Raw genomic sequence first — 25203 nt, forward strand, 5'->3', positions numbered from 1 at the left:
GCATTCAGGAGTTTCTGGCTGCTGTATATGTGTTCCTCTCATTCATCAACAACAATGAGAATCTAATGGCCAAATCTCAATCAATGTTCAGCTACTTTTTTGCACAGTCCAGAGACAAGCCTGAAGTCACTGTCTACAAGAGTGCTGTGGATAAAGCCTTACAAAGTGAGACAGGAAACCTGGACCTTTTCCTTCGCTTCCTTCTGGGCCTCTCACTGGAGTCCAATCAGAAGCACTTACGAGGTCTACTGACAAAGACAAGAAGCAGCTCACAGAGCCATGAAGAAACAGTCAAGTACATCAAGGAGAAGATCAGGGAGAATCCCTCTCCAGAGAGGTGCATCAATCTGTTCCACTGTCTGAATGAACTGAATGACCATTCTCTAGTGGAGGAGATCCAAAGCTACCTGAGATCAGGAAGTCTCTCAGAAGAAGAACTGTCACCTGCACAGTGGTCAGCTCTGGTCTTTGTGTTGCTGACTTCAGAAAAGGAGCTGGATGTGTTTGACCTGAAGAAATACTCCAGATCAGAGGGGGAAGGTCTTCTGAGGCTGCTGCCAGTGGTCAAAGCCTCCAGAGCTGCTCTGTGAGTACATAAAATGACATTTAAGTACTAATCATCAGGAAGAAATATTCAGTTTAGAGAAATATATGTATTATAAAATATATATAATATATCATATTACATTGAAAAACTTACTGAATCAATGCATTGATGTTCACATTAGTATAAAAAAATATGACCATACAATTCTAGGAGACGGAAGATGAATCTATATGTTGTTTGGGAGAATAAACCAAATGCATCTGCCATTGTCCTTCTACACTACTGGTGTTAAATTAACAGTGTGTTTGTGAAATCATGATGATCTCTTTGCAGGCTGTCAGGCTGTGGAGTCACAGAGGAAGGCTGTGCTTCTCTGGTCTCAGCTTTGAAGTCAAACCCCTCACACCTGAGAGAGCTGGATCTGAGTAACAATGACCTGAAGGATTCAGGAGTGAAGCTGCTCTCTGCTGGACTGGGGAATCCTCACTGTAAACTGGAGACTCTGAGGTCAGTATTCCTGTAGTTGGTCAACAAGTGATAACTGTTCACCAGATCCACATGTGTTTACCAGGCACATATAGTCCACACCATATGTGTTTGGACAGTGAAGCTTACAGTTTAAAATTTGGTGCTATGTTCCAGCATTTTGGATTTGAGATAGAATGTTTCATATTAGGCAACAGTACAGAATGTCACCTTTTATTTGAGGATATTTTCATACATATCTGTTTCACTGTTTAGAAATGAAAGCACTTTATGTAACTAGTTCTCCCATTTGAAAAAGTCTTAATAATTTGGACATATTCACTGATATTGTATTAAAGTAGTCATAAGTTTAGTATTTGGTCCCATATTCCTTACCTGCAGTGATTACATCAAGCTTGTGATTCTACAAACTTGTTGAATGCATTTGCAGTTTGTCTTGGTTGTGTTTTGGATTATGTTTTTCCCAATAGTAACTGAATGGTGAATAATGTCCTGTCATTTTGTAGTCACTTCACTTGTATTGTCAGTAAGAATAGAAGATGTTTCTGAACACTTCTACATTCATGTGGATGCTACCATGATTATGAATAATCATGAATGAATCGTGAATGATGATGAATGAGAAAGTTACAGAGGAACAAGGATCATACCCCCTCTGTTATTGGTAATGGTGAGAGGTTAGCATGTTTTGTTGTAGCCTCTGTAACTTTCTCACTCATTATAATTCATGATTCATTCATTATTTTTCTTAATCATGGCACCATCAGGATTCATTTAGTAGTGTTTAGAAACATGTTATCTACTCACTTAGACAGAGGATTAATCCAGTCATCATCCACCATTCAGTTACTATTGGACAAAACATAACCCAAAACACAACCAAAACAAACTGCAAATGCAACCAACGAGTTTGGGACCAAATACTAAACTTTTGACTACTTTTATACACTATAAGTGAATTGGTCAGAATACTTATGACTTCATCAAATAGGAGGACTAGATACATAAAGTGCTTTCATTTCTAAACGGTGAAAAAGATATGTATTAAAATACCCTCAAATAAAAGGTGACATTATATACTGTCACCTCATATGAAACATTTGATCCAAACTGCTGGAGTATAGAGCCACATTTAAAATGTTATCTTCACTGTCAAAATAGATATGGTGTGGAATTTATACCCATAAGTGTAATATGTGGTGCTATGTTCCAGGATTTTGGATTTGAGATAGAATGTTTCATATTAGGCAACAGTACAGAATGTCACCTTTTATTTGAGGATATTTTCATACATATCTGTTTCACTGTTTAGAAATGAAAGCACTTTATGTAACTAGTTCTCCCATTTGAAAAAGTCTTAATAATTTGGACATATTCACTGATATTGTATTAAAGTAGTCATAAGTTTAGTATTTGGTCCCATATTCCTTACTTGCAGTGATTACATCAAGCTTGTGATTCTACAAACTTGTTGAATGCATTTGCAGTTTGTCTTGGTTGTGTTTTGGGTTATGTTTTGCCCAATAGTAACTGAATGGTGAATAATGTCCTGTCATTTTGTAGTCACTTCACTTGTATTGTCAGTAAGAATAGAATATGTTTCTGAACACTTCTACATTCATGTGGATGCTACCATGATTATGAATAATCATGAATGAATCGTGAATGATGATGAATGAGAAAGTTACAGAGGAACAAGGATCATACCCCCTCTGTTATTGGTAATGGTGAGAGGTTAGCATGTTTTGTTGTAGCCTCTGTAACTTTCTCACTCATTATAATTCATGATTCATTCATGATTTTTCTTAATCATGTCATCATCAGGATTCATTTAGTAGTGTTTAGAAACATGTTATCTACTCACTTAGACAGAGGATTAATCCAGTCATCATCCACCATTCAGTTACTATTGGACAAAACATAACCCAAAAAACACAACCAAAACAAACTGCAAATGCAACCAACGAGTTTGGGACCAAATACTAAACTTTTTGACTACTTTTATACACTATAAGTGAATTAGTCAGAATACTTATGACTTCATCAAATAGGAGGACTAGATACATAAAGTGGTTTTCTAAATGGTGAAACAGATATGTATTAAAATACCCTCAAATAAAAGGTGACATTAAATACTGTCACCTCATATGAAACATTTGATCCAAACTGCTGGAGTATAGAGCCACATTTAAAATGTTATCTTCACTGTCAAAATAGATATGGTGTGGAATTTATACCCATAAGTGTAAAATGTCTTAATTCTCAGCACTTATCCGACCAATTTTCTACTCTGAGACACTTTGTGGATATGGGCCCAGATCTCAAAATATTGTTATAAAAAAACGTAGAATGTTTGCTTTACATAATTTAATAAATGAATATTACTAATGTAAGCCACTGTAAAGACTGGGTTTAGTTTATTGTGTGGCTCTGCTCATGTCCGTGTTCTGGAACTGTCCGCGTCCCCGTACAGAACTGTCCGCGTCCACGTACGGTTTGGCGCCAAGCATATTGTCCAGTTACTCGCAGAGTGGGCTGAGGTGATCTTGGGGAACAACGACGGAGTTTGTTTACAGTGTTGAGACACCGAAGTTTATTGTTCAATTTGCTTTTTGCTTTTTGGTCAGGGACAGTATGAGTGTAGCCAGATCCTTTTCACTCGCTATCCTTGTTTCATTTTGTGGTTCACCGGATTCGTCATCATCCTCGAGACGAGGGACAGAAGAACGACCTGGTAGTTAGCCAAGCTAGTCGGTACAGCTTGCTAAGCTAGCTACTCTACCAGCAGCATCCTAGTTATCCTAGCTACCACTACATCATCACCGGCTGCCTGCATGTCTTGTGGACCGATGGAGCTCCCTGGTTGTTTCTTCCACCTGTTAAATAACGTGGAGGGCTTCTCCCTCTCTCGTTGACGGATGCTGGCTACCTACCATCCCTCTGTCCGGTTCTCCTCTCTTCACTAGATGGACGGTAACTTTCGTGTTTAACCCCTCTGTGTCCAAGGACCTAACTTTTGAATATTATTTTCGGGGCGCATCAAGCGAATTTTTTTACAAACGTTTTTTTCTGATAAAGTTGTTAATTGCATCCGCCATGGAGCCCAGTTTCATAATATTACCTTCTGTCCCTGGTTATGAAGTAATCGCAAAAAAACAGGCCTTATGTTTGGGTATTTTTCACCCTACCAGCTCCTATTAGTTCTATTGAGCTCCGTGACACCGACTCGCCTTTAGAACATTCTATTCCCAGCCCATTGTTCTGCGTCACAATGCCAGCTTCACTATTGTTATCAATGAGACCTGCCTGCGTTAACCCTGTAGGTTTACCTCAGGTAACTTATTATTAACAAGGTTACGGATACTTGGTGAGCGTTAACCCTGTAGGTTTACCTCAGGTAACTTATTATTAACAAGGTTACGGCTACTTGGTGAGCGCGCGCACACTGTTCACCTGAGTACATGTTGTGGTCACCTATAGTGAGGTGAGACACGGATTAAGAGGCGATGGCTGGCGGATAGCCATCAAACATTAAACATTTTCTGGTCATGGTTAACCATATTTGTTTTAAGAAAAAAGTGTACAATCTAAATAAAACGCATGTCCCTGTCCACTTTTTCAAGATGTGGCCGATTTAAACAGCCAGAAGACATTTTTTAATTAAGAAATAACAATTTATTTGACGACTTCTTGTTTCTAAATGGCTGCTGGGTAATTTGATATGCATCTAAATCTTCGTTCGTAGGCATCAAATTGAGCGAATTCTGCGCAGGTTCACTGAGTTGCAAAACAAATGGGTATAATGGGGTGATTGTTGTCTAATCGGGTGGTCTAGCTAATGGATTTGTATTACTGATGCAGTTGCTACCTCAGTTGCTACCTCAGTTGCTACCTCATGCAGTGTCAGGTCTCCCGAGTGGCGCAGTGAACTAGTGCCACTAGAGATCCTGGTTCGAATCCAGTTTCTGTCGTAGCCGGCCGTGACCGGGAGACCCATGGGGCGGCGCACAATTGGCCCAGGGTAGGGGAGGCTGACTGGCCGGCAGGGATGTAGCTCAGTTGGTAGAGCATGGTGTTTGCAACGCCAGGGTTGTGGGTTCGCTTCCCACGGGGGGCCAGTATGAAATAATAAATAAATGATGCATGCACTCACTAACTGTAAGTCGCTCTGGGTAAGAGCGTCTGCTAAATGACTAAAATGTAAATGTAGGAATGAGTTATGTAGTACCCACATATGGCCACAAGGAGGAGCAAGAGTGCCATAAACCCATACTGTTTTTTGCCATATAAACCCTAAACCTAACATTCATTCAAATGTATTTATAATGCACTCACTGTTCACCTCGTTGTGGTCATCATTGTCGGCAAGGAATATGGGACCAAATACTAAACATTTGACTACTTTAAAACACAATAAGTGAATTGGTCAGAATTGGTCAGAATTGGTCAGAATTGCTCAGAATATATGCACATAAAGTGCATTTATTTTTCTAAATGATGAAACAGATATGTATGAAAATACCCTCAAATAATAGGTGACATTATATACTGTCACCTCATGAAACATTTGTTTTAAAATCCAAAATGCTGGAGTATAGAGCCACATTTCAAATGTTAGCTTCACTGTCAAACTAGATGTGGTGTGGACTGTATACTCAATACAATCTAAATCTGATACCTCACTGTCTGTCTTTTGACTGATACTGCTTTTTAAACTGCTCTGGTCAGTCTACTCAAATATTTGTACCGGTACTTTATATTTTTCTCTCTACAAGCAATATTATGACAATTTCTAATAATGATACATTCATTTATGAATAGATATGGCAGGTTTCAGGAACACTGATATATCTGAATATGTTGAAAAAATATACTGCCACTATTTTCACCACCAATGAATAGCAGTGTGGTTTTAATATGATTTGACTCTTTGCAGGCTGTCAGGCTGTCTAGTCACAGAGGAAGGCTGTGCTTCTCTGGTCTCAGCTCTGAAGTCAAACCCCTCACACCTGAGAGAGCTGGATCTGAGTAACAATGACCTGAAGGATTCAGGAATGAAGCTGCTCTCTGCTGGACTGGGGAATCCCCACTGTAAACTGGAGACTCTGAGGTCAGTATTCCTGTATCACACAATGAACACACACACACTGGACACACATACTGGACACACACACACTGGACACACACACACACACACACAATGGACACACACACACACTGGACACACAGACACACACACACAATGATTAATTTAGTAGTGTTTAGAAACATGTTATCTACTGTTAATAATGATGCATGCATTCATGTATATACAGTACCAGTCAAAAGTTTGGACACACTCATTCAAGGGTTTTTCTTTATTTTTACTATTTTTTAATTTGTAGAATAATAGTGAAGACATTAAACTATGAAATAACACATCTGGAATCATGTAGTAACCAAGAAAGTGTTAAACGAAATTCTTCAAATAGCCACCGTTTGCCTTGATGACAGCTTTGCACACTCTTGGCATTCTCTCAACCAGCTTCACCTGGAATGCTTTTCCAACAGTCTTGAAGGAGTTCCCACATATGCTGAGCACTTGTTGGCTGCTTTTCCTTCACTCTGCCGTCCGACTCATCCAAAACCATCTCAATTGGGTTGAGGTCGGGTGATTGTGGAGACCAGGTCATCTGATGCAGCACTCAATCCCTCTCCTTACACAGTCTGGAAGTGTGTTGGGTCATTGTCCTGTTGAAAAACAAATGATAGTCCCACTAAGCCCAAATTAGATGGGATGGCGTATCGCTGCAGAATGCTGTGGTAGCCATGCTGGTTAAGTGTGCCTTGAATTCTAAATAAATCACAGACAGGGTTTAGGGTCATAAATATATGAATAGATATGGCAGGTTTCAGGACTCTGATTTATCTGAAAATGTTGAAAAAATATATTTTCACCACCAAAGAATAACAGTGTGATTTTCATATGATTTGACTCTTTGCAGGCTGTCAGGCTGTCTAGTCACAGAGGAAGGCTGTGTTTCTCTGGTCTCAGCTCTGAAGTCAAACCCCTCACACCTGAGAGAGCTGGACCTGAGCTACAATCACCCAGGAGACTCAGGAGTCAGACTGCTCTCTGCTGGACTGGAGGATCCACACTGCAGACTGGAGAAACTCAAGTATGTAGAGGGTTTATGTCAATGTTCATATCAGACATGTTGGAGTTATCAGGCTAGTTAAGACAAACATTCTGACCACCACTTGGACTAAGTTATATATAGACTGTGTGTGTGTGTGTGTGTGTCCAGTGTGTGTGTGTGTGTGCATGTGTTTGTGTGTGTGTGTGTGTGTGTGTGTGTGTCTAGTGCGTGGGTCCTGTGTGTGTGTGTGTGTGTGTGTGTGTGTGTGTGTGTGTGTGTGTCCAGTGTGTGTGTGTCCAGTGTATGTGTGTGTGTGTGTGTGTGTGTCCGGTGTGTGTGTGTGTGTGTGTGCACGTGTCAGTACACACACTGGACACACACACAAACACACTGATACACACACACACACACACACACATTGGACACACACTGGACACACACATACTGGACTCACACACACACACTGGACACACAAACACACACACACACACACTGGACACACACACACACTCACACTGGACACACACACAAACACTGGACAAACACACACACACTGGACACACACAAACACACTGGACACACACACACACACAAACACACTGGACACACACACACACTTACACACACTGGACACACACACACTGGACACACTGGACAGACAAACACACACACTGGACAGACACACACACACACACACACACACACACACACACACACACACACTGGATACAACACACACACACACACTGGACACACACACACACACACTGGATACACACACACACACACTGGACACACACACACACACACTGGACACACACACACACCTGGACACACACACACACACACACTGGACACACACACACTGGACTCACACACACACACACACACACACTGGACACACACACACACACACTGGATACACACACACACACTGGACACACACACACACACACTGGACACACACACACACTGGACACACACACACACACTGGACACACACACACACACACACTGGACACACACACACTGGACACACACACACACACACTGGACACACACACACACTGGACACACACACACACACTGGACACACACACACACTGGACACACACACACTGGACTCACACACACACACACACTGGACACACTGGACACACACAGACACACACACACAATGTACACACACTGGACACACACACACTGGACAGACACACACACAGAGTGAACACACACACACACTCAAACTGGACACACACACACACACAGACACACACACACACACTGGACACACACACACACACTCACACTGGACACACACACTCACACTGGTCACACACACACTCACACTGGACACACACACACACACACACATACACCAACAATGGACACACAAACTCACACAGACACACACACACACACACACACACTGGAAACATACGCACAAAGGACACACACACACACACACACACACACACAAAGGAACACACACACACACACACAGAGTTGACACACACACACACTCACACTGGACACACACGCACACAAAAAGGAAACACACACACACACACACTGGACACACACACTCACACACACACACACAAAGGAAACACACACACACACACTGGACACACACACACTTGGACAAAGTTATATGCTGACTGTGTGTGTGAGTTCAGGTGTATCCCTCAATGACTGTCTGTTCTTCTGCTTACCGCTACAGTGTGGAACATGGTGGAGAGAACACAATGAAACCTGGACTCAGAAAATGTGAGTGTTGACTGCTGTGAAGAATATGACTAAGAATAAGTCTTAATTCAAGTGAAGTCAAAGTCAAAGACCACCATCTTTACTTACTTGGTCATATTAAATTACTAACTCCTGAGTGGCGCAGTGGTCTAAGGCACTGCATCGCAGTGCTGACTGTGCCACTAGAGATCTTGGTTCGAATCCAGGCTCTGTCGCAGCCGGCCGCGACCGGAGACTCATGGGCGGCGCACATTGGTCTAGCGTCGTCCAGGGTAGGGGAGGGAATGGCCGGCAGGGATGTAGCTCAGTTGATAGAGCATGGCGTTTGCAACGCCAGGGTTGTGGGTTTGATTCCCATGGGGGGCCAGTATAAAAAAATATATAAAAAATGTTAAGTCGCTCTGGATAAGAGCGTCTGCTAAATGACTAAAATGTAATGTAAATATCAGCTGTAGTTCTACAGAAGCACAAATCAGGGACACCAAAGTTTACAAAGAGTTGCTTTGACAATGTGTGTGTGTGGTGTGTTCCTGTTACATTAGAAATGTGTGTGTGTGTGTGTAAGTAATGGGAATACGGTTGTTTTATATTACCATACAGTATAACATATGATCATTGAACAAATCTCAAGTTACCTTAACTTCTCCTTTTGATACCTAGAAACATCTACATTAAATGAATTAGTGAAAAGTGAGTTAACATTCTAATGTGAATGATGATGATTTCTAATATTGTGTCTGGTTTCATCCATCAGATGTCTGTGATCTCACACTGGACCTAAACACAGTAAACAGACGCCTCTCTCTGTCTGAGGAGAACAGAAAGGTGACATGGAGGAGAGAGGAGCAGCCGTATCCTGATCACCCAGAGAGATTTGAGGTCTGGTACCAGGTGCTGTGTAGAGAGGGTCTGACTGGGCGCTGTTACTGGGAGGTAGAGTGGAGTGGGAGTTGGGCTGATATAGGAGTGACATATAAAGGAATCAGCAGGAGAGGAGGGGGTAATGACTGTAGGATTGGATACAATGACAAGTCCTGGAGTCTGTTCTGCTCTGGCAACAGTTACTCTGCCAGGCACAATAATAAGTCCACTACCATAGACGTCCCCTCCTCCAGCTCCCACAAAGTAGGAGTGTATCTGGACTGGCCAGCCGGCACTCTGTCCTTCTACAGAGTCTCCTCTGACACACTGACCCACCTGAACACATTCCACTCCACATTCACTGAGCCCCTCTATCCAGGGTTTTGGGTTCATGGTGACTCCTCAGTGTCCCTGTAAATAATAACCATGGTAACACTGACACACACACACACACTGGACACACTGGACACAAACAAACACACTGTACACACACACACAAACACTGGACACGCACACACACTGGACACACACACACTGGACACACACACACTGGACACACACACGCACTAGATTCACACACACACACTGGACACACACACACACACACACACTGACACACTGGACACACACACACACTGGACACACACACACACTGGACACACACAAACACTGGACACACACACACACACACACACACACACTGGACACACACACACACACATACTGAACACACACACACACTGGACACACACGCTGACACACACTGGACACACAAACACACTTGATACACACACACACTGTACTGAACAAACACTCTGAACACACACACCGGACAAACACACACTGGACACACACACAAACACACACACACACACACACACACACACACACACACACAGGACACACACACTGGACACACACTGGACAAACAAACCCTCACAATGGACACACACACACTCTGGACACACACACACACACTGAACACACACACACTGGACACACACACACTGGACACACACACACACACACACACACACACACACACACTGGACAAACACACACACACACACACACACAGGACACACACTAATACACACTGGACACACACATACACACTGGAAACACACACACAGCACACACACATACACACTGGACACACACACACCTTACACACACACACACACACACACACAGGACACACACACAGGACATACACACACACTGGACACACACACACACTGGACACACACTCACACACACTGGACACATACACACACCTGACACACACCTGCACACACACACACACACACACACACACACACACACACACACACACACACACACACACACACACACAAACACACACACACAGGACACACACACAGGACACACACACACACACTGGACACACAAACACACACCTGACACACACACACACAGGACACACACACAGGACACACACCCTCACACGCACTGGACACACACACACACCTGACACACACACAGGACACACACACACACACAGGGACACAAACACACACTGGACACACACACACACACACACACTGGAAACACACTCACACACACTGGACACACACAAACACACACACTGGACACACACACTGGACACACACACATACGCTGGACACACACACACTGGACACACACACACACACACACTCACACTGGACCCACACACATACACACGACACACACACACCTGACACACAGACACACACAGGACACACACACTGGACACACACACACAGACTGGACACACACACACCTAACACACACACACACACAGGACACACACACAGGACACACACTCACACTGGACACACACACACACACTGGACACCCACACACACACACTGGACACACACACACACACACACACACACTGGACACACACACACACACACTGGACACACACACACACACACACTGGACACACACACTGGACACACACACTCACACACACTGGACACACACACACACACTGGACACACACACACACACATACACACTTACACACACACACACACTCACACGCACACACTGGACACACACACTGGACACACACACATACGCTGGACACACACACACTGGACACACACACACACACACACACTCACACTGGACCCACACACATACACACGACACACACACACCTGACACACTAGACACACACAGGACACACACACTGGACACACACACACACTGGACACACACACACCTGACACACACACACACACACAGGACACACACACAGGACACACACACACACTGGACACACACACACACACACTGGACACCCACACACACACACTGGACACACACACACACATACTGGACACACACAAACACACACTGGATACACACACACACACACTGGACACACACACTGGACACACACACTCACACACACTGGACACACACACACACACTGGACACACACACACACATACACACTTACACACACACACACACACTCACACGCACACACTGGACGCACACACTGGACACAAACATATACGCTGGACACACACACACACACACACACTCACACTGGACCCACACACATACACACTGGACACACACACACACGACACACACACATACACACTGGACACACACACAGGACACACACACTGGCACACACACACACACACACACACACACACACACACACACACACACACACACACACACTGGACAAACACACACACACACACTGGATACACACACACACTGGACACACACACACAAACACACTTGATACACACACAACTGGACAAACACACACACTGGCACACACACACACACACTGGACAGACACACACACACTGGACACACACACACACACACACTGGACATACACACACACACTGGACACACACACACACTGGACACACACACACACACACTGGACATACACACACACACACTGGACACACACACACACACACTGGACACACAAACACACACACTGGACACACACACACACACACACACTGGACACACACACACACTGGACACACACACACTGGACACATTTCCATGTGTTGTATTTTGATGAAAGGAAATCCCATATAGCCTACTGGACAGGTCTTTGCTATGGCATCTTCTGTTTGGGTGTCTCAGGTCAGGTCTGAGCCATGATCAGAATGTGTCTCTGTGTCTATTTCCAGCCCTGCCATTTCTACCTGTCCTGATCTAGTGTTTCACCCCTGACCTCCTCACACCGTCTCACTGTCCATGTCTGTTTTAGCTCCCACCTCTACTTCACTGTGTTATAATGGACCTTATGCTTGTTATGTCACCTCTGTAACCAGTTATCAAACATACTGACCTTTCTGACCCTATCCCATGGCCCTACTTTCTACAACAGAACATTTAAATTCCTCTATGAGTTTTTACAACGGTTTAAAACTGTCATTTTCTGTGGTACAGTCTAGGCTAATGTTAGCACAGTGTATTGATAGCAGAGGGAAGTGCATAGTCGAACTAGCTAAGAAAGAAAGTTAACCAGTGGTGTAAAGTACTTAAGTAAAAATATTTTCAAGTACTACTTAAGTAGTTTTTTGGGGGTATATATACTTTACTTTACTATTCATATTTTTGACTACTTTTACTTTTACTTCACTACATTCCTAAAGAAAATAATGTACTTTTTACTCCATACATTTTCCCTGACACCCAAAAGTACTCGTTACATTTTGAATGCCTAGCAGGACAGAAAATTGTCCAATTCACGCACTTATCAAGAGAACATCCCTACTGCCTCTGATCTGGCAGACTCACTAAACACAAATGCTTTGTTTGTAAATTGTCTGAGTGTTGGAGTGTGCCTCTGGCTGAACGTACATTTTAAAAACAAGAAAATTGTCTGGTTTGCTTTATGTAAGGAATTTGAAATGATTTATACTTGTACTTTTACTTTTGATACTTAAGTATATTTAAAACCAAATACTTTTAGACTTTTACTCAAGTAGTATTTCACTGGGTGACTTTCACTTTTAGTTGAGTCATTTTCTGTTAAGGTATCTTTACTTTTACTCAAGTATGACAATTGGGTACTTTTTCCACCACTGGAGTTAACATCGTCATGGACGGCAGAAAAGGACTGGAGACGGACATCGGAGTGGGAAAACTACGTGATTAAAAAGGAGGAATATACAGTGATTAAAGGAAAGGACATTTATTCAACTGTGAAGACAAACCTTTTAATTAAATCTGCTAAATGAGCGAATTTAGGAGGAAACGTCAGTGAGTAAAGGGAATGAAGATCACGTGACTGAGGAAAATATTGCTTTGGTTGAGGACAATATTGAAGTGAGTGACAATCAGGAGCTTATTGAGAAACAAGAAATTATTGGAAGTGTTGGAAACATTGGTCAGTTTGATAAAAGTATTGAAAAGTGGAGCTCATATACAGAACGGTTTGAACATTTTGTTCTTGTAAATTACATGGATGAGGACAACCTTGTGCCTCCATGTTTTAGTGTAATGGGGCCAAAGACATTTAATTTACTAGGCAGCCTGCTACAGCCAGACAGAACAGGTAATAAGACGTATGGGGATATTGTGGAGATACTTAAAGGACATTTTTCACCAGAACCACTAGTCAATGCTGAAAGGTTCAGGTTCCACAGGAGACATCAGGAAGAGGGAGAATCAGTAACAATGTTTGCTGATGCATTAAATAAACTATCAGAACACTGAGTTTAATGCTGTTCTAAATGTCATCATTAGAGACAGACTAGTATGTGGGCTACGGAGTGAAGCTACACAAAAGAGACTGTTGACTGAAAGTCATCTGACCTTGGCAAAGGACATTGGAATCAGTGTGTTCATGGAACTAGCTGCTAAAGAGGCTCACCAGTTGAGTTCATCAGGAACTTAGTGGGTTCATCTAACAATCCTAATCACCAGCTGATACATTTTAATCTCATACACAGGGTAAACCTTCCACCTAGAAAACATAATTTAATAGAAATCACAACCGCTCCTCTGTGTGATCTATGTAATCAAGGTGCCTTGGGCTCCTTTAATCATATGTACTGGGAGTGATCAGGGGACATGTTTTGGAAAGAGGTATCCTCATACCTTGTTCCCCCAAACTGTTATTACTGAATGATAATTCACCACTGTCATTACAGCAAAGACGTATAATGTTGTCAGGTTGGACAGCAGCTAAAAAGATGTTGGAACTAAGATGGCAACCACCACACCTCATTGGATCAGCACTTTTATAGATATCATTTATTTAGAACTATCCACTGCTAGGATCCATGGGGCTAGCCAAACAACAATTGCAGCTGAAACCATAAAATAACTCCTGTAGTTGGTTTTACCCAACAGATTGACCGTTCATGATCATTTTTGTGCAAATGTGTACCTTGATTTAGTATTTAATTTAATGGAGATCAGGTTGGGTGTGTTGGGGTGGTCCCAGGAGGGGTTGGAGGGTGGGTTGGGGTGGTCCCAGGAGGGGTTGGAGGGTGGGTTGGGGTGGTCCCAGGAGGGGTTGGAGGGTGGGTTGGGGTGGTCCCAGGAGGGGGTTGGAGGGTGGGTTGGGGTGGTCCCAGGAGGGGTTGGAGGGTGGGTTGGGGTGGTCCCAGGAGGGGTTGGAGGGTGGGCTGATGCAGCCTTCGGTGGGTGATTGTATATGTTGTTTATTATAATTGTATTTATCTGCAATAACTAGTTTCCATAATATACTGATATATATTTTAACAGTATTGTGTCTCTAGCTGTATAACCATTCCTGCTGCTATTTGTTCTGATGTATATTTTAACAGTATTGTGTCTCTAGCTGTATAACCATTCCTGCTGCTATTTGTTCTTGTCTGTGTTCCTTTCAAGTAAATAAAAAGTTGATCACAGAGTTTCAACTGGAAATCAGAGACCGGGAAATCAAGTCACATGCTTCCACTGTGGTAATGTCACGGTTTCAGCCGAGGCTGCTCCTCCTCCTTGCTCGGGCAGGCTTCGGCGTTCGTCGTCCCCGGAGTACTAGCTGCTACCGATCTATGTTTCTGTGTTCTACTTGTTTTGTCTTTATTGTTCACACCTGGTTCCCATTATGTGTTGATTTCTTCCCTATTTAACCTTCTGCCTCCTACTGTGTTTTGTTCGTGTTTGTTCATGTTTGGTTGTCGTCTGGTGAGCGGGTTTGTTCCTCCCTGCGTGGAGGTTATGTTATGTACGTTACCTACGAGTAAAGTACGTTTTCGATTAGCTCTGTGTCCTGCGCCTGACTTTGTCCTACCGCATCATACTGACCTCCTGACAGGCAAGGTGGGACATCAGGCTTCTACATGCTGGTGGAAGGACATGGATTGTCCAGCCTGTGGTAAAAAGGGACATCAGGCTTCTACATGCTGGTGGAAGGACATGGATTGTCCAGCCTGTGGTAAAAAGGGACATCAGGCTTCTACATGCTGGTGGAAGGACATGGATTGTCCAGCCTGTGGTAAAAGGGACATCAGGCTTCTACATGCTGGTGGAAGGACATGGATTGTCCAGTCTGTGGTAAAAAGGGACATCAGGCTTCTACATGCTGGTGGAAGGACATGGATTGTCCAGCCTGTGGTAAAAAGGGACATCAGGCTTCTACATGCTGGTGGAAGGACATGGATTGTCCAGCCTGTGGTAAAAAGGGACATCAGACGTCTACATGCTGGTGGAAGGACATGGATTGTCCAGCCTGTGGTAAAAAGGGAAACAAGAAACAGGCATTCCAACGAAAGACAAATAGACATGTTCACACTGTTGAGTAAGAGAACACTGAGGTGAGTGACTCATCAGACCAGGAAGTCACACTGAAAATCCTGACTTTTTCTTGGCGGGTCACACGGCTACTATGTCTCCCCCTTGCTAGAGGGACAGCCGGTGGGTATGGAGATTGACACAGGGGCAGCTGTATCTCTTGTGTCAGAATAAATACACTGATACACCTTCCACTTCAACCAGTGCACCTCGTGTTAAAGACTTACACAGGTGAATCTGTCGCTGTGAGAGACATCACTGATGTTACAGTTCAGATAAACAGACAATCTGAAAAGATGCCACTCTATGTTGTGAAAGGAGACTATGCATCACTACTGGGATGTTCATGGTTGGAGAAAATCCCACTGGACTGGCCATCAGTGCATACAATGACACATGGAGACACAGAACTACCTGCCATCTTAAAGAAACATGGAGAAGTCTTTAATGGACAGCTGGGTAGTATGAACGACATTACAGGGAAGCTTAGCATTAAGCCAGACAGCAAACCAACGTTTCTGAAAGCAGGACCTGTACCTTATGCTATCAGACCAAAGGTCAAGGCTGACTTGGAGGCTTTAGTCAAGAACAAAGTACTGGAGCCGGTCAGCATGAGTGAATGCATGAGCAACACCCATCTACCAGTCCTTAACACTAGAACCGCCTGTTCTTTCAGCATATAAGAACCCGCTAGAGAAAGTTGACAGGCGTCTACTTTAGCAAATGCATCAGATGCATATCAACCAGCAAGGTGCAAGGTGTGCAAACATGGTTTGTTAAATAAACGCTTGATAAATAGTGCATCATATGTTGTAAAGGATTAATTGCATGAAGAAATATGAATGGAAATACATCAATAAAAAAATAACAACAATAGTTAATTCGACAAAGTAAAAAAAAATTGGCCTATATCCTATTTCTGTTTCCCTTACAATAAAAACATTACAGCATAATCCATTTGATCAACTTTATTTGTAGATTCAATTAGTAATAGAGTTTTAGTACTTACAGTTTTTTACGATTGTTTACACACTAAAATTAAAATGTCCACACAATTAGCAAAATTGGACTCCAATGAGCAAAACACCTCCACAGATTTAAACAACATTACACACAATGTCCGCCTCACCCTTTTTGCAAAACATTACACACAGTGATTTGTAAAAACCCTACACACATTTGCACACCTTAGACACAGATAAGGATCGTGAGGTTACTTCCCTTGTAATTACAAAGCACCGGATTGCCAATTACCACACTAATGAACAAATTGGATAAACACATCTACCAGGTGTGGAAGCACACATGTGCTAATTTGAAAAACGCAGCACTCCAGGTGTGCTATAAAAGGCAGCAGGTGAGTTCACCTGTCTTCAACAAAAATGGAAGGAGTTAGAAGAAGAAGAAGAGTGAGAATGAGAGGGGGAGCTCAAAGAGGAGATGAAGGCGGTAGAGGAAGAGGAGAAGGAGGTAGAGGAAGAGGCATAGGTAGAGGAGAAGAAGGTAGAGGAAGAGAAGGAGGTAGAGGAAGACACCTAGGTAGAGGAAGAGGTAGAGAAGGACTTGAAGAGTTGATAGAACCTGAACAAAGAAGACGAGGACCAAATTTGACTCGAGAAATCCGTGCAAACACTTATTGACCATGTTATCAACCATGGACTGACACTGATGGAAGCTGGACAAAGAGTTCAAACCAAATCTCAGCAGAAATACTGTTGCGTCAGTAATTCGGACATTTCATCGAGAAAACAGGTAAGCTAACCACACAGTATACATTGAAACTGAAGCTTGTATAATCAATATTGTTTACTGTGACATTTGACAGTAGGCTGCATATATGTATATATATATATATATATTTATTTTTATCTTATTTTGTTTTTACATAGTATTGAGGGTCGAGGACACCAAGGTGGAAGGGGCCCTATGTTTAGTCGTGCACAAGAGGCCGCCATTGTGAACATGGTTTTGGCCAATAATTGTATCAGGCTACGAGAAATCCAAGCCAATATCATCAATGATGACAATATTTTCAATAACATCCAACAAGTCTCTCTGTCAACATTAGGTCGAATCCTAAAGAAAAATCAAATATACATGAAGCAACTGTATCGGGTACCATTTGACAGAAATTCAGAGAGAGTGAAACATCTGCGCAATGAGTATGTGGAGGTATGCATTGTTCATCTGACTATGGTGTGGTATCATGCACTGCTCATAATGTTCTGTCACAAAAAAATACTGTGCTATAGATATTGAATAGCATCCTATTTTCTTTAATGTGTTTCAGAGAGTCTTGCAAATGGATGCTGCTGAAATTCAACATGAATTTATATATGTGGATGAGGCTGGATTTAACCTTGCAAAAAACAAGAAGAAGAGGGAGAAATGTAATTGGGCACAGGGCAATCACCAATGTGCCAGGGCAGCGAGGTAACATCACCCCTTTGCGCTGCTATCACACAAAATGGGGTCCTCCACCACCATGCAAATCTGGGACCCTATAATGCAAATCTGATACTTGCATTTCTTGACCGATTGCATGAGATTGTCACAGCCTTACACCAAGTGGACCAGATGCGGTCTCATTTCATCGGGCTGCTCTAGTCCAGAACTGGTTCCATGATCACCCTGATTTTGAAGTTTTATACCTTCCCCCATACTCCCCCTTCCTGAATCCTATAGAATAATTTTTTTCACGTGGCGGTGGAAGGTATATGACCTGCGGCCTTATGACCGTTTGCCCCTCATTCAGGCCATGGAACAGGCATGTGATCTTATTGAAGCAGCTTCAGTGCAGGGGTGGATTCGTCACACAAGGCGATTCTTCCAACGGTGCCTTGCCAATGAAGACATAGCCTGTGATGTGGATGAAATGTTATGGCCTGATCCAGCCAGACGGAGAGACGGATAGTTACAGTATTCTTGTTGCTTTTACGGTAGTTTTCTTTCATTTCTGTTTACTTTTACTTTACTTTTCTTCAGAGTCAAAGTGTATGTACTGTAATTCATGCAGTAATTTTTATTTGTCTACGGATTTTATTTGTTTACAGTAATTGATATCATTGTTGGTTGATTACTGTAACTGATTATGGTAAGAAATACTGTAAGTATTGAAATAAATACTTGAAATATTCAGTCTGCAGCATCAAGTGTTGTGCAGTGCTTGGTAAGGTTATAGTAGGCCTACAGTATTTGTCTACATTCTCCTTATATCTCAAAACAAATCATGAATAATGTTGTGAGTTTCTCACTATTTTTGTCACCTAAATTATCTCTCACATACAGTAAGAATGTCTGGCCAAAAATCTTTTTTTTTTTTTTTTTTTTTTTTTTTACAAATGTGTTTTTTATTTATCACAGCAGTGTGAAACTGGCTGCAATAGTGTATGATCATTGATGACTGTGTTGGTTAAATGAAAACAAATAGCATTTTCACAAATATGTGAATATGTTTTGACTGAAGTGTGTATGTTTTGACTGAAGTGTGTCATTTTGCAAACAATCTAGGAATTTTGCTAATTGATTGTGGTGTTTGGATAATTGTGATTATATTTTGACAAAAATAACTCTGTTTTCAAAATCGCGTGTAAACAATTGAAAAAAACTGTAATAAAGTCCATTTACAGTTTATTTTGACAAAGTACAAATCAAAAAAAGTATAATAATAATAATATAACTAGCCAGGTGTTCAGGTGAAATGATTTGCTGTATTCCTAAACAAAAGAACCAGTGCATTAACAATTGTAAAGGCTTAATTGCATAAATAAATATTTGTGGAAATATATTCATGACAAGATATAAAAACAATAATTTGTTGATTGTATCAGACACTGTACCGCGCCTTTACACATTATTCAATCACGTCTTCTCTTTATGGTTCGGTTCCACAAACAAATCAAATCAGTTGCCCTGCACACAGTTTTCATGGGCCTTGTTTGGTGTGCAACTTGACATTGTGTATTTTTCCCCAGTGGGAGCTGTGGTGCTTGGGGAAGAGGGAGAGCAGGACCTGCTGTCTTGACATTGTGTATTTTTCCCCAGTGGGAGCTGTGGTGCTTGGGGAAGAGGGAGAGCAGGACCTGCTGTCTTGACATTGTGTATTTTTTCCCCAGTGGGAGCTGTGGTTCTTGGGGAAGAGGGAGAGCAGGACCTGCTGTCTTGGCGGCCTGCTTGGTGACTGTAGCTTCTTTCTCTGCGTTCATGTGGTTCTCACCAAGCTCACATGCCAGATCCATGATGAAATGTCTCCCTGCTGACTGTCTTGTCAAGGCATTGCTTGTACAACATGTGTTGATAGCAGTCATGTCGAGCACATTGTAGAACACCTCAACAGGCCAGAGGAGAGTACCCCCTTTTACAGAGTACAGTCAACAGGCCAGAGGAGAGTACCCCCTTTTACAGAGTACAGTCAACAGGCCAGAGGAGAGTACCCCCTTTTACAGAGTACAGTCAACAGGCCAGAGGAGAGTACCCCTTTTACAGAGTACAGTCAACAGGCCAGAGGAGAGTACCCCCTTTTACAGAGTACAGTCAACAGGCCAGAGGAGAGTACCCCCTTTTACAGAGTACAGTCCAACAGGCCAGAGGAGAGTACCCCCTTTACAGAGTACATTCAACAGGCCAGAGGGAGAGTACCCCCTTTACAGAGAACAATCAACAGGCCAGAGGAGAGTACCCTTTTACAATGTACAGTCAACAGGCCAGAGGAGAGTACCCCTTTTACGGAGTACAGTCAACAGGCCAGAGGAGAGTACCCCATTTTACAGAGTACAGTCAACAGGCCAGAGGAGAGTACCCCTTTTTACAGAGTACAGTCAACAGGCCAGAGGAGAGTACCCCTTTACAGAGTACAGTCAACAGGCCAGAGGAGAGTTCCCCCTTTTACAGAGTACAGTCAACAGGCCAGAGGAGAGTACCCCTTTTACAGAGTACAGTCAACAGGCCAGAGGAGAGTACCCTTTTTACAGAGTACAGTCAACAGGCCAGAGGAGAGTACCCCCTTTTACAGAGTACAGTCAACAGGCCAGCGGAGAGTACCCCTTTTACAGAGTACAGTTAACAGGCCAGCGGAGAGTACCCCCTTTTACAGAGTACAGTCAACAGGCCAGAGGAGAGTACCCCCTTTTACAGAGTACAGTCAACAGGCCAGAGGAGAGTACCCCCTTTACAGAGTACAGTCAACAGGCCAGAGGAGAGTACCCCCTTTTACAGAGTACAGTCAACAGGCCAGCGGAGAGTACCCCCTTTTACAGAGTACAGTCAACAGGCCAGAGGAGAGTACCCCCTTTTACAGAGTACAGTCAACAGGCCAGAGGAGAGTTCCCCCTTTTACAGAGTACAGTCTGGACATCTGTCTAGCATCCACACCAAGCTTTTACATAAAATAAAATAGAATAGAATAGGTTATAATTATATAGAATGATAATACTAATAGTAATAATATGAATGTAATATAATAAAAGGGGATCCTATTTGGTGTTTGGCAGATGGGAAGGCTATCTGTATATGGTAGAGATACTGTATACAGTGGGGAAAAAAGTATTTAGTCAGCCACCAATTGTGCAAGTTCTCCCACTTAAAAAGATGAGAGAAACCTGTAATTTTCATCATAGGTACACGTCAACTTTGACAGACAAAATGAGGGAAAAAAATCCAGAAAATCACATTGTAGGATTTTTAATGAATTTATTTGCAAATTATGGTGGAAAATAAGTATTTGGTCAATAACAAAAGTTTCTCAATACTTTGTTACATACCCTTTGTTGGCAATGACATAGGTCAAACGTTTTCTGTAAGTCTTCACAAGGTTTTCGCACACTGTTGCTGGTATTTTGGCCCATTCCTCCATGCAGTTCTCCTCTAGAGCAGTGATGTTTTGGGGCTGTCGCTGGGCATCACGGGACTTTCAACTCCTCCAAAGATTTTCTATGGGGTTGAGATCTGGAGACTGGCTAGGCCACTCCAGGACCTTGAAATGCTTCTTACAGCCACTCCTTGTTCCGGGCGGTGTGTTTGGGATCATTGTCATGCGAAAGACCCAACCACGTTTCATCTTCAATGCCCTTGCTGATGGAAGGAGGTTTTACTCAAAATCCAAAATGGCCCATATTTTCCTTTAACGGATAGTCAGTCCTGGTCCTTTTGCAGAAAAAACAGCCCCAAACATGATGTCCACCAACACAGTAGATGGTTTGGATGAACTCACATTTTTGTCCTCCAAACACGACGTAGTTGAGTTTTTACCAAAAAGTTCTATTTTGGTTTCATTGACATATGACATTCTCCCAATCCTCTCTGGATCATCCAAAATGCACTCTAGCAAACTTCAGACGGGGCTGAACATGTACTGGCTTAAGCAGGAGTTGGACTGCAGGATTTGAGTCTGGCAGGAGTGTGTTATGATGGCAGGGTTGTTACTTTGGTCCCAGCTCTCTGCAGGTATTCACTAGGTCCCCCCGTGGTTCTGGGATTTTTGCTCATCGTTTGTGATCATTTTGACTCCCACGTGATATCTTGGTGAGCCCCAGACTCGAGGGGGAGATTATCAGTGGTTTGTATGTTTCCATTTCCTAATAATTGCTCCCACAGTTGATTTCTTCAAACCAAGCTGCTTATCTATTGCAGATTCAGTCTTCCCAGCCGGTGCAGGCTTTACAATTTGTTTTGGTGCCTTTGACAGCTCTTTGGTCTGGCATAGTGGAGTTTGGAGAGTGACTGTTTGAGGTTGTGGACAGGTGTTTTTATATGATAAAAGTTAAAATAGGTGCCATTTATACAGGTGAATAAGTGGAGGACAGAGGAGCCCTTAAAGAAGAAGTAAGGTTGTGAGAGCCAGAAATCTTGCTGTTTGTAGGTGACCAAATACTTATTTTCCACCATAATTTGCAATAAACTCATAAAAATCCTAAAGATTTGGATTTTTTTTTCATTTTGTCTGTCATATGACGGGAATATGATGAAAATTAAGGCTCCTCTCATCTTTTTTAAGTGGAGAACTTGGTACAATTGGTGGTGACTAAATACTTTTTTTCCCACTGTATACCTTTGTGTGATTGTAGTCTGTCACTGTCTCGGTTTTTTTCTTACGGGCACGGTGGCAACAGTGGGGTGCATGGTGATGAGGAAGTAACACTTATTTATTTTAGATCTGTACACCGTGAGTGTTGCTTTACCAATCTCCATCACACCGTGAGTGTTGTTTAACCTCATAAACGGAGTGTGTTTACACTTCATCACACCGAGTGTTGCTTTACACTTCCATCACACCGTGAGTGTTGCTTTAACTCTCCATCACACTGTGAGTGTTGCTTTACCACTCTCCATCACACCGTGAGTGTTGCTTGACTCACTCTCCCTCACACCGTGAGTGCTTGCTTTTAACACTCTCCATCACACCGTGAGTGTTGTTTATCACTCTCCATCACACCGTGAGTGTTGTTTACACCTCTATACAACGGAGTGTTGCTTTACCACTCTCCATCACACCCCGTGAGTGTTGCTTTTACCACTCTCATCACACCGTGAGTGTTGTTTAACTCTCCATCACACTGTGAGTGGTGCTTACCACTCTCCATCACACCATGAGTGTTGCTTTTAACACTCTCCATCACACCGGGAGTGTGTTACACCTCCATACAGGAGTGTTGCTTTTAACCTCCATCACACTGTGAGTGTGTGTGTCTGTATGTGTGTGTGTGTGTTGTGTGTGTGTGTTGTGACTGAATGTTGAAATGTTCATTTAATCAGAGTAGCAGCTGTGAAGTGGTATGGGGTCCTGGGGTTCAGGCTTGGTGAAGTGGTAAGGGTCTGGGGTTCAGGCAGTGGTGAAGGGTATGGGTTGGGGTTCAGGCTTGGTGACAGTGGTAGGGGTTGGAGTTAGGCTTGGTGACAGTGGTATGGCTGTTGGGTCAGGCTTGGTGACAGTGGTATGGCGTCCTGGGGTTAGGCTTGGTGACAGTGGTATGGCTGTTGGGGTCAGGCTTGGTGACAGGATGGTGGAGGTTGATGACAGGGTATGGTGGGTTAGGCTTGGTAAAGGGATGGGATGGTGAAGGAGGGTTCTGGGTTAGGCGGAGTGGTATGGCGTCCTGGGTTCAGGCTTGGGGACAGGGTATGGGTCTGGGGTTAGGTTGGTGACAGGGTAGGGGCTGTGGTGATCAGGCTTGGTGACAGTGGTATGGTGTCTGGGGTAGTTGTGAAGGATGGGTCTGGGAGTTAGGGGAAGATGGTTGGGGTTCAGGCTGGGGTGACAGTGGTATGGCTGTCCTGGGGTTCAGGCTTGGTGACAGTGATGGGTGGGGTTAGGGCTTGGTGACAGTGGTATGGTGTCCTGGGGTTTGGGCTGGGGTGACAGTGGTGATGGCGTCCTGGGTAGGCTTGGTGAAGGGTATGGTGGTGGGGTTTGGGCTTGGTGACAGTTGTGACAGTGGAGGTTGGGGTTAGGTGGTGACAGTGGTATGGGTTGTAGTGGTGAAGGGTAGTGGGTTGGGGTTCAGGCTTGGTGAAGGGTATGGTGTGGGGGTTAGGGGGGCCATCATTCCCAACACTGCACCGAGACCTCCTTGGACATGGAATTGCTAAAGTGCTCCATGGACACAATGCCATTTCCCTTTTGCACTCGGGAGCGCAGGGCCTGCATGGGGAACACAAGTAGGGAGAAAA

The 25203-nt window shown here is 43.3% G+C and overlaps 1 long non-coding RNA gene across 1 annotated transcript; it reads left to right on the forward strand.

Moving 5' to 3' along the window:
• Positions 1 to 18199: 18199 nt before the first annotated feature.
• LOC123483082 lies at positions 18200 to 18908 on the forward strand. Its single transcript, XR_006658055.1, has 3 exons — positions 18200 to 18291; positions 18429 to 18711; positions 18830 to 18908. It is a non-coding gene; the product is annotated as an uncharacterized LOC123483082 (long non-coding RNA).
• The last annotated feature ends 6295 nt before the right edge of the window (positions 18909 to 25203 follow it).

The sequence above is a fragment of the Coregonus clupeaformis genome, unplaced genomic scaffold, assembly GCF_020615455.1.
Source record: "Coregonus clupeaformis isolate EN_2021a unplaced genomic scaffold, ASM2061545v1 scaf0019, whole genome shotgun sequence".
Taxonomy (NCBI): Eukaryota; Metazoa; Chordata; class Actinopteri; order Salmoniformes; family Salmonidae; genus Coregonus; species Coregonus clupeaformis.